At 40.9% G+C, this 17,190-nt stretch overlaps 1 protein-coding gene across 5 annotated transcripts in view; it reads right to left on the reverse strand.

The window, feature by feature from the left end:
* Positions 1 to 17,190, reverse strand: part of kdm4b (lysine (K)-specific demethylase 4B) — a 428,138-nt gene that overhangs the window by 222,595 nt on the left and 188,353 nt on the right. The gene's annotated exons all lie outside the window — the stretch shown is intronic.

The raw sequence follows: 17,190 nt of genomic DNA on the forward strand, positions 1-17,190 counted from the left end.
AACATCAATACTTAAACGAAATGCTAACCAGTAATAGCAATTTCCAATATTAGGACAGTCTCCTCTGTTTCCTCCATCGAGTAAGAGATAAATCTAAAGAACAATGCACTCTATTTCAGTTACATCATCATCCAATTTGTGTAATTTGCAGAAAAAAAGAATTCCCATTTTATCTCACTACAAAACTGTGTTGGTGGGGCAAGTGGGGGGGGTGACGAAGTTGCTTACAAAATGGACGCTGGATGGGAATGGGTTGCTGATTTGAACAGCATTTTCTTGCTCCTATGATCTATTCCTATTGGTATTCATCAACATCTACTGTGGTGGCTCAGATATTCAGAAAGGAGCAGACTCCCAAACGAGCCGAGAGTTGCACGAATACTAGACAACACTGCACTAAAAATATTTTTTTATTCAAGTCTTCAAGCTGAACAAACTGTGTCCAGAACAGATTATTATTGCTATTTTAAAATTAATTTCTCTATAAAATCCAGTTTGCAAGCCAGCTAAAGAATGGGCCTCTGAAGGTGAATGCAATTCCCATGAAACACAATTAAAATTAGCAAGAACTACAAAGAAAAGTGGCGTCAGCACCTGGGAGTTGGCTAGCAGGCATCTGCAAATGCAAAGCTGACAGCTACTGTGTAAACCACAGACGTAAGGAGTTCTGAGCACATAACAGCTCTCATTGCTTTTGTGTGTCATGAGAATAGGGACCTTTGATACAAGTCAGTACAGTATTCCAGCAGTGTAAAATGTAAAAACATGTATTTTTAAATTGGTTTTTAAATTAATTGTTGGTTGCAACTATTGTTAAATTGTGTTCTAGAAATATTCACCCCTCCCTACCTACAGCACAATTAACATCACGTTCTGTTGAGTCTCCACATATAAATCACCACTTCCATATTTATCAAAATATTTATTCACATGGGATAGCCAGCACAGAAACAGGCCATTTGGCACAACCAGTCCATGCTGATGTTCATGCTCCACTTGAACCTCCTCCCACCTTTCCTGATCTAAATCCATCACCGTAATCCTCTATTCCTTTCTCAAACACCTGTCAAGCCTTTCCTGATATGTACATCCATGCATTTCTAGTGCACCTCTCCAGTGCCTCCATATCCTTTTTACTAATATGATGGGCAGAACTGCACACAGTGCTTGAAGTGTAGTCTCAGTAAGGGTCAGTTCAGCTTTTACTGGAAGTTTAATGAAGGGAACTGAGTGGAGAACCACTTAAAAATGGAGGAAGATACAAGATTATGGGAATAGGCGAGGCAATGGATTTCATTTTGGAGTGCTCAAACATCTGACTTAGGACACAAGGTCTCCTTCTACGCTGTTATCTTTGGAAATCATTTTGAAATAGGAAGCCTAATAGTGAAACGCTGATAAAATCACTGTGGATCCAATGAACATTATTTCTATGAGCTCCAAATATGGCTGCAAGAATTGATGAATACTATTTCCCTCTTAATTTTTAAAAAAAGTATACATGCAGTCACTGCCCTTCTTGCAGCACCAATTTGGTTCCTGAAGTATTCTGCAACAGAATGAGAATCCAATTCTCACTGCTAAAGGCGCAGGCGTAAAAACAGAGCCAGCCAATGAAGCTGACATACTATTAAGTTTTAATGTTTGATGCATCTTCCACTCTGTCACCTCTCGCCAACTTTAGCTCCCAGGTGCGGCCATGTTCTCTATTTGTGGGATCAAGATCAAACATCTTCAAGTCCTATGAATCCGAGACTGGGTCAACAACCTAGAAGCAGCTGCAAGTTCTCCAAGATCTTTTGGAATGCACCCAGCTTTTATCTGATTATAGATAACCAAAAGTTTATGTCTGAGAAAACTTATTGGACTTGGCAACTTCACTTCCTCAAGTACTTTGATGTCAGGAGCTCTGTCTTCCCACTTGATATTTACAGTACAGATGTGAAAAGAATCTTCCAAATGTGAAGTATGTCAACATTTTCAACTGTTCACATTTGGGGTGAAGTACTGGCTTTTACAGGTTTGTTTGAGGTGGTCACAGAGCAGCACAGCAAAAATGCACTGGCACAATATTAAACTGTAACAACTTGTACGCAATTGTTTCATAGAGCACTGATACCAAATAATTAAATGTACCTGGAGGCCATGTATAAATTTACAAGATAATGCACAACAAAGCCATTTGGTTCATCCAACCAGAGAGATCCAACTTCCCCACATCCCACCACCCATCCCCTACTTTTCAGCACATAGTCAATGAATATCATTTCAGGATTTTCACCCCCATTAGTCCACTAATGAACATTAATCTACCTGAATACTCAGTTCCCTTCATTACACTTCCAGTAAAAGCTGAACTGACCCTTACTGAGACTACACTTCAAGCACTGTGTGCGGTTCTGCCCATCATATTAGTAAAAAGGATATGGAGGCACTAGAGAGGTGCACTAGAAATGCATGGATGTACATATCAGGAAAGGCTTGACAGGTGTTTGAGAAAGGAATAGAGGATTACGGTGATGGATTTAGATCGGGAAAGGCGGGAGGAGGTTCAAGTAGAGCATGAACATCAGCATGGACTGGTTGTGCCAAATGGCCTGTTTCTGTGCTGGCTATCCTATGTGAATAAATATTTTGATCCAGATACCGATTACCATGTATTTAAGTAAGTACTTTTTGACATCAATGGTAAAAATGGTTTGGTGGCCCTTTGGCCCATTTCATGCAATTTAGTCTTTGATAATTATCTAGAGTTACCTTCTCCAAAGCTGTTGGTGTTTTATATTGGTCACACCCCAGCCTGCTTCTTTCCATAGCAAAAAGTAAATTTCCCCAGTCTTTCTTCTAGATTAGGCCTGAAATACTACAGATCAATCTTTTCCTTGAAATGATACTTGATGGTGACTGAACGTGGAGTGGTTTGACTAACACACCTGACATTTAGAACAGTACTTGCTCAGAGTTGTTCTCTGTTTTGATTCATTCAGCATTCTATTTGCTTTGTGACTGTTGCTCCTTAGTACTTGGTCAAGTTGAGCACTCTGCATCTGAGAAACCCTAATGTGTTTTAATTTTATCCTTAGATATTTTAACTCCAATCATGGTATCCTGGTTACCTGTTTTTTCTACAGAGCATGCTTTCCCTTTTGAATCCATGTTGATATTGCCATTTCTTTTCTATTAAAAATATAGGGGGCAATTCTCCCCAAAATATTTTGTGTCAAATTTGCATAAAAACTGGAGTAAATCCTGCTGTTTTTTCCAGTGGGAGTTTCAAAATGAATCTTCCACTGCAGAGTGCCTCAGCGTAAATCATGCTGAAATTCAGTGGCAGGGTCTATTACCACTGATGAGGACGGCAGCATCGCGCTGAGCGGGCCACAGCGCACGGACCAATCTGTCATCTCGGAGATCGGCGCATGCACAGTAGCCCGGCACTGCCAGCCTCCTAATCGCTGGCCAGCCCAATGACCCTGCATTGCTGGCCGTGCAACCCCTCCCCCACAGCCCGATCGCTGGCCCTCTGGACCTTCCAGGCCAGCCTCAACAGCCCGCCTCCCCAATCTGGTTCTCCTCCCCACCCCCCGACCAACCCCAAAGGCCAGCCCCGATTGCTGGCTTCCTTCCCTCCCTCTGTCACTCAGCCCGAGTGCAGAGTGATTGCAGGTCCCCCCACCCCAACTGATCCCCACTACAAAAGCAGTGCAACAGGCTGGGAAATCGCCCCCACAATCGTTATTCATTATTTCACCCATTAATTCATGATGGCGGTCTATTTGGCAATTCCTACATATGATCCTAACTAATGCAAAATCTTGGTGCTCATTGTAGAGTACAAGGATTACTCTAGCGCTACTCTAATAACAGCTACTGAATACGTGTGGAAGGAGCTATATCATAATGATGTCACTCAGATAGAGATGATTGAGAAGAATCTAAGGCAAGCAGTAGCTCAGTCCTGACGATCTGTAACCTCACATTTAGATAATTATGCAAATAAAAGTACTTTTAAGGAAAGATCTTTGCCCCCAACCAGATCTCTTACTGCAGTAAGACACCTATTGATTCCAAGATAGCCCAATAATAAGACACAAAGTTAAATTTTTCAGATCTTCAAACTTGAATACATAGTCACAAGATGATACCAGAAGTCTTCATAGAAACCCTGCAATGCAGAAGGAGACCATTCGGCCCATCGAGTTTGCACCGAAACAATCCCAACCCAGGCACTATCCCCACAACCCTGGTATTTACCCTGGTAATCCCTCTACCCTACACATCCGGGACACTATGGGCAATTTAGCATGGCCAATCAACCCAACCCAATCAACCTAATCAAATTTTGACATTACTGAATGGCATTTGATTTCATTACTGTATTTCAGATGGGAAAAGCAAAAAACAGACAATGACCCACAAACTTACAAATATCCCAAAGTGCACACATGCATATTAAGCATTTTTGTAAGTTAACATGGATTTTGATTAAACAAATCTGCACTTGTTTCCTTAATGTCACCTCTGCCGAACCCAGGTGGATTCTCAGTGTTCAGAACAACTGCATTTAAATAGTCCCTTTAATGTAATAAACTGGCTCAGCTGGCTTCAAAAGGGTGTTGTCAAGCACAATCTGACACCAAGCCAGAAAATGAGCAAAGTAGCAGCTTTTAGGTAGCATACTGAAGAGGGAGAGAGACAGACAGGTAGTGAGGCAGGCAGGAAAAGGGAGAGAATTCTAGAGTTCAGGGCCTAGGCCGGGTGTGTGTGTGTGCGTGTGTGCGTGTGCGCGTGTGCGCGTGCGCGCGCTAGCGAGTGAAAGCACAGCTTTCAATGTTGGAGCAATTAAAATAGGGGATGCATGAAAGACCAAAGCTGGAGGAGTTAAAGGATTATGGAGGGTTGTAGAACTAGAGCAGATTACAGAGATGGAGGGGGAAAAGCCATAAAGGGATTTGAAAGAAAGATAATTTTATAATTGAAGCATTTCTATGGTTTGCTTTACTAGTGTCACAAGTAGGCTTACATTAACACTGCAATGAAGTTACTGTGAAAATCCCCTAATCGTCACACTCCAGCGCCTGTTTGGATACACTGAGGGAGAGTTTAGCATGGCCAATGCACCTAACCAGCACGTCTTTCGGACCGTGGGAGGAAGCTGGAGTATCCGGAGGAAACCCATGTCGACACGGGGAGAACGTGCAGACTCTGCACAGACAGTGACTCAAGCCAGGAATCAAACCCGGGTCACTGGCACTGAGGCATCAGTGCTAATTGATGTGCCATCATGCCGCCAGAACCAATGTAGTTAGCAGACATAGTGGTGATGGATGATGGAACTTGGTGCAAGTTAGAATATGGGCATCAGACCTTTGAATGAGCTCAAGCTTATGGTGTGTGGAAGATGGGAGGCTGGCAAGGAGAATCCATCAGCAACCAAGGTTTCAAGAATATCCATCATTTCTGGAAAGGAGCATGATTGAGCTTAGAGGTTTGAGGGATGATTTCATTGAGATCTTTAAAATAATAGAGCATTCAACTGGCTATGTAGAAAGAAATGATTTCTTCTTGTAGAGAGATCTAGAGCAAAGGAAGACAATCAAAATTAGAGCTAGGCTATTCTGGAGTGCAATCAGGAGGTTGTCCTACACAAAAGGTAGTGGGAATCTAGAACTTGCTCCCCCAAAAGGCCAATTACAATCATCAAGATGGGATCAATACATTTTTGTTAAATAAGGGATACGTATGTAAATGGTGCTGAGGCATAGATCAGTCATGATTTAATTAACAAACGGACTGATAGGTCTCCTTCTGTTCCTATGGGCGGGATTTTCCACTCAACCTGCCACAGCAGAGGTGGCCCGCCATTGGCCAGCAGTGGGATCTTCTGGTCCTGCTGTTGTCAATGGAATTTCCTGTTGAATGCATCCCTCGGGAAACCCACGGCCGGAGTGCGCTGTCAGCATAACCAAAAAATCCCACCGGCATGAATGGCTGGAAAGGTCTGGCCTATGTTTCTATGACTGTCGGGCAATTGCAGAAAGGACATGAAAATTAAATGAAAATTAGTCATCTTTTAAAAAAATAACTATATACCTCCACTCATAATTTTAGCAAATAATGTTTGAGTGATAGCTTTCTTTGTTCATCCACACTCTTCAAAGTCTTTCCATTGAGTGCACAGTCGCCACTTTTTTCTCTCTCACTTAATCATATTAAATGAACTGTACATTCCAATAACTTCCCTACGTCTACTAGAAGTCTACACAATCGAGGCTTCAAGCTGGAGCCAGTTCAGGCCCAACTCCTGATTTAAATTCCCACTTCAGTAAAACTGTTTCTCAGTGAACTACAGTCAGGTTTAAATGCAACCACAGAGCACCAGCACCAATCTTAGCATTAAACCCTGAGCCCATATAGAGAGTTGCACCTTCATGCAACATAATTATTAGATTGAAAAAGGGGAGTCGCACCAAACGATCTGTGTAGTTATATCTGGTTACCCAAGGGATCCAGATCACATACTTAACATGCTGCCTTCAGCAAAACATGGATAATGGACAATGATATAATTAAATTCTACTATGGTATAATTAAATTCGAGTACAGCCGTCTTTTTTCACAGAGATGAAAGCAAGGACAATTCACTAGAGCTTTTCATTTTTACATTGCAAACATGAAAGGTACTCTTTAAAGGGAAAGGACTGCCTCATTTCTCCATTGTAGGTGAACTGAAAACTGTGAATTGAAAAAGTGAAAACACATTGGGGTTAAGCCCCAGCAGTTCCCTCTTGTCCAGTTGTTTAAAAGCTATCATAGAAAGTATATCTAGGTTAATTTTCATCATATTAGCTGTATTAAAATAATGATCTATGTTAGAATAGTCTGAAGAACTGCCTTGCGAATACGATCTAGTCAGTGTATCTGTATATTGGCTTACAGGATGCCCACACTACAAATGGTCTCTGACCAGGGATCATGCAAGTTAAGATACATCATGCAATACACACACGTGGCATTACTTTCAACAGAGGTTTTGCTTCCACAAAAAACAACCAAGATTCTATATAGATCAAGTCTTTTCAATGGAAGGATCATTTCCTGGCTCATTCCCTCATAATGCCAAGTATAACAACAGAACAAACAAGAGAATGTGTTCTCAAAACTATCCCAGAAAAGGTGGCATGTCAACATGAGCTCAACTAATTAATCGCATCATTGAAAAATGCAGCACAGAAGGCTCCAATTTGGCCCATCGTTGTCCTTGCTGGCTCCTTGGTGAAACTATCCAAATAGTTCCACACCATTGCCCTTTCCCAGAACTCTATAATTCCAAACATGTATCCAATTCTCTTTTGAAACCTACTACTGAACCCATTTCCTCCACCCTTACAGGTTGTACATTTCGGATCATCCCAACTTTCTGCGTGAAAAATAGGTGTTTCCCCATATCAGATGTAGGCACTTCATGAGCCAATATACAGGGCTACAGGGAAGCAGCAGGATTTGGGATTAGGTAAGTTTCTTTTGAAGAGAGCCAGTACGGAACTATTGGGCCAAATGGTCATCTTTTTGTGCTGCAACCATTCTCTGATTCCAAGTCAGAAAGCTATTCATTTTAATCTCAAAACAAAATTGATTTATATCTTTTTTCTGTTTCAAACTGGAGCTATTTATTTTGTTTAACACTATCGATTCCAGCAAAAAAAATTGTTCTGTATATGCTGGAATACCTATTCATCATGAAATGGATTTAAACAGGATTCACAGAAACGTCTTGTGGTCCAAATATGCACAATACAAACCGGCAAGTTTATTACCCAAGTTTAGAACTGGATCCACCAATGCACCTCAAGAAAATTCTGTATGATTAAAAATAAATGAGGATATCAAGTCAGAGGGCAATGCAATTCCCAGACGGGAAGGTTGCACTACTTCCTCACAAGGCTGGGTATTTCACTCATTTTCCACATATCCATCTGCCTGTCAACATAATACATTGGCCATTTAGTGATTTACTTGATATAGTTACCAGTAATATAAAATATTTCATAGCTATTAACCTTAGGTTATCATGCCTGATAGTATCAGCATTTGGCATCCTTTCAACGTACTCTCCAATCAGTATCATTGATGGTGAGTGAAAGCAGGAATTTGGAATTATATACTTTCACCTCCAATTACACTGGCCTTAAGGACAAGGGTACCTTAGGCTTGCTTTCCCAGGAAACTCACTTGAGAAAAGCCCGTGAGAACCACAAGTTCATTGTGGATGACTGCATCAATAGCCTGGACTGAAACCTGGCTCGTTGGAATTTAGAAGGCTGAGGGGGGATCTTATAGAGACCTATAAGATAATGAAGGGGCTGGATAGGGTAGAGGTGGAGAGATTCTTTCCACTTAGAAAGGAAGCTAGAACTAGAGGGCACAGCCTCAAAATAAAGGGGGGTCAGTTTAGGACAGAGTTGAGGAGGAACTTCTTCTCTCAGAAAGTGGTGAATCTCTGGAATTCTCTGCCCACTGAAGTGGTGGAGGCTACCTCGTTGAATATGTTTAAATCACGGATAGATGGATTCCTGATCAGTAAGGGAATTAGGGGTCATAGGGATCAGGCGGGTAAGTGGAACTGATCCACTTCAGATCAGCCATGATCTTATTGAATGGCGGGGCAGGCTCGAGGGGCTAGATCGCCTACTCCTGCTCCTATTTCTTATGTTCTTATGAAGATTGAGGAACCTTCCCCCAAACTGAAGCTCCTTTGCTGGTTACAACTTGCACCACTTGCCTCGCCCAGGCTATAGTGAAGGCAGTGTGTCACTTCCTTCTCTTCTGAGCATCTCAACTCGTTCCACCCCCATCATCTCTCTTTAAAATCATGGTTCTCTCTTGCCCATTCAAGGTCCAAGCCAATTTTCTCACCAAGATATCTGCATTCAGTTTCTACACAGTGACTTCTCATATTCTCTCTCTGCTAAGTTTGCAGCCCTCTTATCCTCCCTCAATCTCACACTCCATGTAAACACTCTGACCCATGTTCACAGCCATCCACTTCATCTTGCAATCTCATGTGGCCTTGCTATTCCTACCGTATGCCATACTTAAATACTCACCTGGTTCACTTTCTACACACATCCCTCCAAACACTATTTCCTTCTGCATCCACCCTTAGAAATAAAATTTATTTCTCAATTCATTACATCTAAACTCTCAGAATCCATACTGGTCTTCCATTAACCACAACATTTCTGCAGCTATGGATCTGCTCAACCACTGACTTACCTCCACCTTCAATGCTCTTATCCCATTAAAGCCATTACAATCTTCCTATGACTTTCCCTCAGTATGGCCCTTACTATTTTTCCTTCAAGTCCAAGAAACACAGATTCATGAGGATATGGCAGACACCTGATAAGGCCTTTTGAGGTCAGATTTAGCTGGACTGCATAGAGCACTATCCAATTTCAAAAATTTGGGCACAGTGATTAACAGTGGTTAACACAGCTGCCTCACAGTGCCAGGGACCCACACAGTGCCAGGGACCCAGGTTCAATTCCCGGCTTGGATCACTGTCTGCAGAGTCTGCATGTGCTTCCCTTGTCTACATGTTTTCTTCTGGGTGCTCCGGTTTCCTCTTACAGTCCGAAAGATGTGCTGGTTAGGTGCATTGGCCATGCTAAATTGTCCCTCAGCATACTTGAACAGGTGCAGTGTGTGGCAACTGGGGGATTTTCACGGTAACTTCATTGCATTGTAAATGTAAGCCTACCTGTGACTAATAAATAATAAATAAAATACAATCGCTCATTATTCCAGGATTACCCTGGAACGTAAAGGTTCTGGCTTATTTTCTCTACTGAAGCCATCTTCTTAAAGCCCTTTCTCCTGTTTCCACCAACTTCATTTGCAACATCAAGTGTGAACAGCTCATGGATGTTTGCATCATGAAGATCTAGACCATCCAAAAACAACTGCCTCTGCTAATTCCTTCCCATTTCCTAGCACACTGGTTGAACTTCCTCAGGCTCTTCACTGCCCTAGTCCAGAACTTGGGTATCACACATTCGGAACTCTTACAGCACAGAAGGTGACCATTTGGCCCATTGTGTCTATGCTGGCTCTTTGAGGGACCAATTCAGCTAGTAGCATTCTCCTATTTGCTCTATGTAACCTTATCGAAGAATGCCAGCAAGTTAAATGTGATTCTTTCTCCCTTAACGCTGGCTTTCCTTAATTAATCCACATTCACCAAAGTAACTATTAATTTTGTCCCAAATACTTGTTTCTAAAAGCTTCCCCACCATTATTGACCGGCCTGTAGCTACAGGGCTTATCCTTGCATCTTTTTTGGAACAAGGGTGCAGCATTTGCAATTCTGCTGTCCTCTAGCACCAGCTAAGTCTGAGGAAGACTAGCAATTAATATGATTTTGTCAACAGCATTCACATCTCGAGAACAAGACAAAATAATGGCCAGAGAATCCCTGCCGCCGCTGCCAAAGGGAACTGAGAATTTGGCACTCAGCCAAATCTCCATTCATTGCAGCGGGACCGGAAAATCCCAGCCATGGGGGAGGTCAGAGAATCCGGCTCAACATTAATTTTTAAATTCTCATCCTGTTTTCAAACCCCACCCATGGCCATGCCCCTCCCCATCTCTGTAATCTCCTCCAAGCCCACAATCCTCTGATATCTGCGCTCCTTTAGTTCTGACCTCTTGTGCATTCCCGGTTATAATTGCTCCACCATTGCTTCAGTTGCCTGGGCTCCAAGATCTGGAATTCACTCTCCGAACTTCTCCACTTTGCTTTCCCACTTTAAGACACTTCTTGAAAGCTACTTCTTTGACCAAGCTTTAAGTCAACTGACCTCATATCTCATGTAGCCAGGTGTCATACTTAGTTTTATAATGTTCCTATGAAGCACCGTCAGACATTTTGTTATGTGAAGGCATAATATAAATATAAGTTGTGGTTTTCCAATAGTTCAAATCATAACACTCATCCTTAATGCTGCATTCAAAAAGTCAGTAAATTATTCTGCATCAGCAACTGCCAAGTTCTGTGCACTTGGTTTTTGCCTCCCCCAATATATATCTTGCCTGTTGTCACTGTCAATGACCACAAATGTGTTGAATGTATAAAGTCTGTGATGGATAACATGTCCTGAAAAGCAGCGACTGCCAAGTAAAGTTAAAGGTAGTTGCCATTCAGCAGAAAGCTCTGAATTTACTAACTTAGGTAGTTTTGTACAAAATGAATGAGCAAATCAATAAGTGAATTACAGAAATACATGTTTTAATAATTAAATGCTTGTTATTGATTCAATTCCAGCTAAAAGTAAATACTATTAAAGAGATTTATAAATATAAACCGACCCATTTTAGGACTGCATCGAATTTAAATTAACAGTGAACTACCATCATTCACACAGAATGACACTGCCACGTCACTGGGATTGTGCAAATCTCTTTTCTATTGAGTAAGAATGAAAACTATCTTCATGGAAAATAAAAGGGAGTCAAGACCATTACTTATACCTTTAGATTGATAGAAGGTAAGGTTTGAGATGTGAATTTGTACAATCCTGCAAATTCAATATGCAACATGGGTTTCACTAGATTTGTCTGCCCATAAATTTATTTTTATCTTTTATATCAACAAATCTTAAACATGATCAGTTGACAATCACAAACTGCAATTTCAGTCTGCACTAGTAACAAGTAGACATTAAAATGCATAAACTGCCATAATTCCTTTTGCCTCCACACTCTGAACCTGTAAAGGTTTAAACTAGGACATCAAATAAATCCTAGGGTGTAAAGTTGAAACATTATTCTGCAAGAGTTAAACTAAATACACCAAGATGGACAACACCTTTAAAAGAAAAACTGAGGAAGCTGAGTGGTCATTTTTCATTTCTAGACTCAATGCAGTATAGCTCCTTGTCACCCAAAGGAGAGGGAGATTAAATTTAACTGTGGTAATGAGATCCTAAATCTTCACTGACTGCTATAAATATTGGGCTACAGTCAAATGTTCAGCTTGTATTAAACAAGCTGAAACAATAGGTCACTCCTCTGTCTTGCAAACGCAAATCCAGAACAAATGCAAATTCCACAGTGTTATTGTTGTAATCTTTAAACAATGGTGGCTACCATTCCCTTTATGCGTTGCAATTATTCTTCAAAGTTTGCCACTCAACATTACCTATTAGTAGGACAGGAACCCAAGAAATCAGTAGCCTTCAGTTTCTTTAAACAGTGAGGCATGTAATGCAACATTACGCCCATCCTTTGGCTGTTATTCTGTACCTGCCTTAATCGGCAAAGATAATGGCTCAGAACTTGCTGGAGTAGGGCATCTTGTATTGAATGATTTTTTCAGCTTTCCACTCCAACTAATTTTGCAAATTGCTGAAAGGCACAGCCGTGTCACAGGGGAACCAAAAGTTTATTTCCTCAACCAATTAAATTAAAGAATTGAGAAAGAAATAGAGGAAAGGATGAAGAATGAAACAGGTTGAGTGAAAATCAAACCAGAGAGAGAGAGAGACAGAAGGAGGGGAAAAGAAACATTGGATTACAAGAGTGAAAGGTGAATGGAAAAGAAAAAAATATCAAAATAAAAAGAACTGAATCAGTTTACTATCTGCAGGGGTGAGATTGGTTTCAACTGTTTGTTTTCAACAGAAACCTCCCCCCCTCCCACCAAGCTTAACTCACATTACAGGATGATTCCAATAACCTGTGGCTAAATGGTCTGTAGAGTTTTAACTTTTAATATGCTGAAAGATCTTCAATCCAGCAAACCTGGTTTTTGGTTAAAGTTAGTTGCTTTTTCCACTATGCTGGGATTTCTTGTGGCCAAGTGGGCCTGGAACTTGTCAAAGGACACAAGGTGTCAGATGTAACAGCTTGTCCTTGGCAGGGAGGAGTTCTTTACAGATTTTTGGAGCCAGTATTCCTTATCTGGGCATTGGAATATTAGCAACATGCACTTAAGAGCTGATATTATGGGATCAGGAGTGACCATTACCACTACTGTGACTCTAATCGAACAATGCAATTGGGGTTTCTGATCAATTCATCGGCTGGTTACCAAAGAACTTTTGGAGTTTTAACTCTGCTAACACAAAGAACTTGTTCAGAAAGGCAATGTGGAGGATCTGGGGACCAAGCTCACCAGGTGACATAATATCTGGAGGAAGAGAACAAAGGACTGATTTCACGTGGCAACAAAATCCTGGCCAGGTTTTAATTGCAAGTGGGCATCAATCTTAAGTTAAGTAAAGTAAGTGAGTATTTGGTTTATGCATTGCAAGTATTTACTGTTGTTCAAGTAGCTACAGAATAAAGGAAATTGTGTCCAAGTATTTTAAGTTGACGTGTATTTATCCGCTACAGAGATTAAAACGCACAGGTTTGTATAACAAACCCTTACACCAAGTATCAGCGCTAACTTTGTGTGGCAAATTTAAATCATATTTACAGTTTAAATTCAGCAATTACGACCGCCAATAAATCATGGAGTGGTTGATAGTCAGCATCTGTTTTTATAAAGCTAAAACTATCCAGTAATTTGAGGCTAATTCACAATACACATTGTTTCTCTTGCTCGCCACAAATAAGTCGATTATATTTTAATATAATCACTACTAATGATGAGTACCTTTAACTCACCATTGCTATGCCCTTTTGGCCAAGATCAAACGTCAGATCAAGCCCAAGATGAGATGTAATGCCTCATCTTGTCAGCTTGGATCGTGTTTGTCTCTCTTGTAGGAACCATGAATTGGATTCAATTAGAATTTGAATTTGGTTTTTGGAGCCAGCAAGGAATGGATTCAGGTTTGTCCAGTCCATTCTGAGCACTGGCTTTGCAACTTTAAGAATGAAGTTAAAAAAATTTTAAAATTCTAGCCCAATGTAAAACTGACCGAGGCTACTTGGTATCTAGATGTGTGGGTGGGTGTGTGCAGGCAAGATCAGCAATGTGGCCTATAACACCTCTACATTTGTACAGCCGACCAAGGCTCAAATGACTATGTTCATGCATGAGGAATGACCGTAGAATCCAACATGAGTCAGCACATTCAGGCAAAGAGGGGAGAAAACAAGAGGGGGTAACAAAGAAAAATATATACATGACCAGCAGGTTAATATGCAGTTGTGTCACAATGTTATGAACAGCAAAATTGAAGCTCAGCTGGTTTATCCGCAGACAGATATATCCCTCACAAATATAGTTGCCAACAATGATGCTGAGATGTTCAGTAAAGAACATCTTCAGATTATGCGATTTGCCAGATAGCTCAAAGATTCAAGTTTCTAACCAATCCAAAAGTATATCAAAAGATAAACAACCAATTACCATAAAATACAATCAAAAAAATACAATGATTGTTTGTTGGTACAGAGTAAATCTAAATTTCCAGGCCTCCAAACATAAGGGTGCACATTATTGTGTTTCAAATAGGAAAAAAAGCATTGGCCTAGGTCCCGAGCTTTATGTTACATTAATTAAATCTGCCAATTTGTAAAGTACTTGACAATCTCACTCAAGAGACTGGAGGGAGTTTTACTTCATTTCCACCACACTTTGTCAAGCTCTACTGGCCTCAATGAAGCTGAACAGAAGCTCAAAAAACAGCACATCAGCTTTCAAATAAATACTTCAATGTTCTGGATTCAATACGAATTTCAGTAACTTTAGATGACATACACAGCTCCCAGGTGCTAGTAATGATTCTGCTGTGCCATTCACACCTCCTCTGCACCCATTTTTTGTTTCTTTATTTGTTCCATTACCAGCCCTCTTTTGCTTTGCACCAACTTCGCTTGTGGCAATTGTACCATTCCTGCCTTCCCCCCGATCACAGACCTGACCCTTCTTTCCTTGTCTCTACACGTTTTAAATCTCTTCCATCGATGACTTTTCCAGTCTTAATGAAAGGTTAATGACCTGAAACATCAACCCTGCTTCTTTCTCCATGAAGGCTGCCTGACCTGCTGAGTTTTCCCAGTATTTCCTGATGTATTTTCTCATTGTAATTTCTCAGTGTGACATGTCAATCAAACTGGAGAGTCAGTCAGTCATCAAAAAGGTTTACACAGATGTTTTTTCGCCAAAGGTTATATTTATATTGCAAAGTCACTGCCATTTGCAGAAGTACTACTTTTTTCAAAAAGGTAAAGGAGTTTTTAGAATGAGGAGACTGTAATAATTTATCAGCACCTAATTTCTGGGATGAGGAAAGGGGTGACCATGGGAGGATGCACGAACGGGGGGGTGGGGTGGTTGATAAGATTGCATGAGGAGGGGGGGCCAAGCTGGGGACGTGCAATAGAGGGGAGAAAGGAGGTGTGAAGAAGGAGAATGTGGTGTTAATGTCTTAATTACATTGGACACTGCAATGTTACAAAGACAATGACAACCACTTTGTTAAATGGCTATTACATTCTAAAGAGTTAACGGAGAAGTGGGATGGGAGGAGGGTGGTTGAAATTAGTTGGGGGAGGGGCGGCAACAGGGGTGGGGGGAGAAACAGAAAGCAAGTACATGAGGGCAAGCAATTTGAAGTATTACTTGCGTATCTAAGCTGTTTAATTTTGCCTTTTTAGAGGTAGTTCATTAAAATAATAAAAGCTCTCCCAACTGTAATATTAGTGTTAATTTTACGTTCAAGTGCATGAGCTGCGAACTCTGAATAAAAGAATGGCTGGCTCAGGGAGTTTGGATATTCTGTGGGCCTCGCTGCTATTTGTCAAATAGACGCAACTTAATATAGGTGCTCATAAAAATTCTTAGCGGTCTTTTAAAAAGCACTTTGCTTACACAGAACCTTGAGCGATTGAAGTCTTGTGCATTGGCCTGTTATTGGATATGGGCTTTGGAAATACCAGTTTAATAATTAACTTCATGTTCTTCAAAGAAATATACTGAAAAGGCTAAGATGTTAAAGTTGAGCAACGTGACAAGAGAAACACAAAACATTAAACAATAAAGCTCAACAGTGGCAGCCATTTTTTGCTGATTGCGGCCAGGGATATTGGTGCAGGAGCATTCAATATTTGAAGGTGAAATTCTTCCACATCAGCAACACAAAATGGACTTGCAGAGTTGACCACACCAGACTTCTCTTCCACCGAATTTCACAAGAATTATATTTAGTTAGGAATTTAAAATGTTGACAATATTTTCTAAATCAGTGGAAAACAATTGTGACACAGCACAATACAGGCTGCCAATTTGTTGCGAGAATGTTTAGTGCAGTTGGGATTTACCAATTTCACCCCCATCTTTCCTTTTTGACCAACAATATGTTTCACCCAAAAGCTCAGAATACCAAACTGACATTTCTCTTTTCTTACACTAGCTGGCCGCTGAATTTAGTGACACTTGTGTTGCAGTAAAGGATAACAACATATTTCAAAATAGGCTATGTCAGCCACAAAGGGTCATCAATAGATCCACACGTGGGCTTCATAGATCACAAGCTGCCTTATTGAGCGAGCGGAGACTCGCCCAATGGGAAACAGCTAGCAGGGGTTTTTAAACCTGGAATTTTACCTGGACTGGAGTTGTAAGTCCCGAAGTAAAGACTACCTGACTGTAAGCCACCTGAGCTGCCTTTTCCTTTGGCTCACAATAAAGGATGTTGCTGATAGAAACAGATGCGTAGCTGGATTACGACAGGCTGTTTCACCAAAAACAGTAAAAATGGCTGGAGGGCAAGTTCTTGGGCTGCCCAAAATCATCATTCGCCCAAAGGAAGCGGCCTGTCCATCACCCCCTTCAGTTAGGAGAATGCTACATGGTGTCAGACTGACTCGACAGTTAAAAGGTATTTTCAACCACTGTACATAAGTAGTTTGGTGCTTTGATCAAAATCTAATCAAAACTGAAAGAATTAAAGTCTCAATAATTGCACAGTTCCTAGAGGATATGAGACCATCACACAAAAAAAGTCACATCATTGAAACCTAAATGACCCGAAAGCAGAAATTTCATGCAGAAAGGTGAAGGAAGATGGTAGAAAATGGGAGGAAGCCCACCACATCAGCAAGGGGATCATTTTAAATGACTAACACTCAAAGCCACACAGGTCTGTGGAATTCAGTTGAGAATTAACCACGAGCTACAGATCAAATTGCACTTGGATTCTTCATAAGCTGGGCGAAAGTTTTAATTCAGCA

The sequence above is a fragment of the Mustelus asterias genome, chromosome 26, assembly GCF_964213995.1.
Source record: "Mustelus asterias chromosome 26, sMusAst1.hap1.1, whole genome shotgun sequence".
Taxonomy (NCBI): Eukaryota; Metazoa; Chordata; class Chondrichthyes; order Carcharhiniformes; family Triakidae; genus Mustelus; species Mustelus asterias.